Source organism: Alosa alosa, chromosome 22 (assembly GCF_017589495.1).
Source record: "Alosa alosa isolate M-15738 ecotype Scorff River chromosome 22, AALO_Geno_1.1, whole genome shotgun sequence".
Classification (NCBI taxonomy): Eukaryota; Metazoa; Chordata; class Actinopteri; order Clupeiformes; family Clupeidae; genus Alosa; species Alosa alosa.
This window is the reverse complement of record NC_063210.1, coordinates 27,547,396-27,550,116: the sequence shown is the minus strand read 5'-3', so window position 1 is coordinate 27,550,116 and position 2,721 is coordinate 27,547,396. Positions and strand designations below refer to the sequence as shown.

General features: G+C 45.5%; 1 protein-coding gene across 1 annotated transcript in view; it reads right to left on the bottom strand.

Annotated features, from left to right (window-relative positions):
• Nucleotides 1-1,518, bottom strand: part of LOC125287544 (cell death-inducing p53-target protein 1-like) — a 16,844-nt gene extending 15,326 nt beyond the window's left edge. Inside the window, exon 1 of the mRNA XM_048233440.1 lies at nt 1,202-1,518. The gene's annotated coding sequence lies outside the window, so the exon portion shown is untranslated. The remainder of the gene's footprint in view (nt 1-1,201) is intronic.
• Between the last annotated feature and the right edge of the window lie 1,203 nt (nt 1,519-2,721).

Genomic DNA, 2,721 nt, shown 5'->3' with positions numbered 1-2,721 from the left:
GCCAAGGAACTAGTGTTGTACGGTGCACCGATACTTCAAAAGTATCGCGATTCTCGCAAATTAAAAACGTCACGATACCTAAATTCATTAGTATCGATACTTCTAAAATGACTGCGTTCCAGATTTGTAAGAGACGTATTTCATGTTGGTGTGTGCAACGCACGCTTCCAGTGCCTCCCTGTGGACGTCTGTGTTTTTTCTCCTCACGCACGCAGCAAAGAAGCTGCAGCTGTCATGTGACAAACACTATAGCGATATGGCTGCATGTGCAAGCACAAGTGATACTGTGGCCGCCGGTCCACGACTGGTAGAAAAAGATGACGCGAGGAGTGAAATATGGAAGTACTTTGCATACCTTGCTGACAGTGAGGGCAAAGCTACCGATAAGTCGAGACCTGTTTGTCGCCAGTGCTACAAACAAATGCAAACAAAGGGAGCCAACACCTCGAACCTGGCGAAACACTTGGCCGACAAGCACGCCGAGTTGTACAAGGAGTTTAAAGACCGACAGGTTAGTATGTGAAAGATAACACGATCACATTCATGCTCTTAAATAAGTGAAATGAAAAGGCTATGGATTATTTTGTGACAAGTCACTATTTTGCACTACCGTAGTTTGACAAGGCTATATCTAGAGATACAGAGATATAGTAGGCCTAGGCTAACTATGGGCATTATCCTCATGGCTAACCAGTAGCCTGCCTGCCTATGTCTAATTCAACATCTCTGAAAACGCAGCTTTCATAGATAACGTTCTTAATTTGCAAGCTGCTAAAATAAAGCATGCATCAGCTAAAATGATCTATAGGCTATATGATTATAATCAGAGAATGTGCATGTTCGTCAGTGACTTATTTATATTAGATTATTACAGCATTTAAAGAGCACAGACTTCCGCAAAGTAGGTGTATTTGTGTGATGGACTTCAATTATAAAGTTCAAAGAATCCATCAAACAAATCAGACATTGAAGTAAAGGAAACATTAGCCTATATTAATCAATTTATCAGCTTAAATAACATTAGGTTCACTCATTATTTCCTACTATTAATTATGATAATGTTATGGCTAAGTGAATGTTAGCAGTTATAAGCACTATATCACTAGCCATTGCATAGCCTACATGTTATGTTAAGTTAGTCAAAAGTTATTGTTACCATCATACAAACTATTTAGGTCCTCCGTTATGATAAATTTCTCACCATCATATTTTAAATATTTCCATTTTCTTCCTCTACAGAAGTCTGCAGCCACGGGCTCTGAAAGAGCAACTCCTCATAGGCAGCAGCCAACTCAGCAGCCAACCCTCCAAGCTATGTTTGAGCAGCACAACGAGTACCCCAGGGATTCCAAAGAGGTAAAACGGCTTAACAGGGCAGTAGCAAAATTAATCTGTCTGGATCAAGTGCCTGTTTATATAGTGGAAAAAGCTGGGTTCAGAAACCTGACCTGACCAGACAAAAGGTATGACTGTCACGACACCACCAAGTTCTCCACCAGTCTCTCCTCCTCGTCACTCTGCTCCAACGATCTCCCAATCTAATTCCCCTGTCTACTGATTACCCAATCATCCTATCACCAGTCAGCAGATTACCCAATCATCCAATCTCCCGTTTGCCACTCCCCAGCACCTGTAGCCAATCTCCTACTGCCCATATAAACCCCTGTCACTCTGCTCTCTCTGTCTGGCCTCTTCAACGGAGACACTTACTCCAGTGCACGGACTGCGCCTTGGTTCCAAGCCCAGCGCCTCGTTTCTGGAATTTCCTGCTACGTCCCAGGTTGTAGAACTTTTATGTTGGACATTTTCTATTGGACTTTTTCTGTTGGACGATATCCTCAAGATTGGAGGATTGGAGCCTTTATGTAGGACTGCCTTGTTTGTCAAGTTCTTCTGAGCGTTAACTTCACTTCAAGACCTTGTTTAAATTTTCCTGCCTTGGTTGCTGTTTTCAAATTAAAACGACTTGATTGAGCCTAACCTTGTTTCCTGAGTCTGTGTGCCCTGACAGAAGGCCAGACCAGGCAATGGAGCCTCAACCATTAAGAGCTGAACATGTGGATCCCTTCCAGGGAATGGTGGACAATGCCACGGCTAACACTTCCCAACTCTGCAAATCAAGCAGCTGCCATGCGCCACAGCAACTCCAGTAGCACCTCCAGCTATGATTCCAGGGAACGTGAGTGGTGAATCCAGCCCATATTCTGGAACTCCAGAGGCCTGGGAGATGCAGCCACACAGATTCCCCACAGACCGACAAAGAGTAGCCTATATCATCTCTGCTGCTCGGGGCTTGCCTTGCAATGGGCTGAAAGCGTCTGGAGACAAAATGGCCCCACAGTAGCATCGGTGGACAACCGTGGCTCATTTCAAGTGTTAGACCTACCAGAGGGCGATTCCTCCACCCAAGCAAAACTGCATGCCCTGAGGCAGGGCAGGAGGTCTGTGTCTGAGAATCCAATTCCGAGACCTTGGCTGCTATCAGTGGGTGGAATGAACCAGCACTGCTCACCGTTTTCAGACAAGGTTTGAACCCTCTCTCCGTCTCCAGCTGTCCCCATATGATGACGCCATAGGGACTGGAGAGATTCATTCAGCTCGCCCGTTAAGAGTAGCCAACCGCCGAGAGTGCTGCTTCAAGGACCTCCACCATACCACTTCAGCCTCTGTTTCCCCACCATGATGGCGGACCATGCAGCTGCTGGAACAGAAGCAATGCAA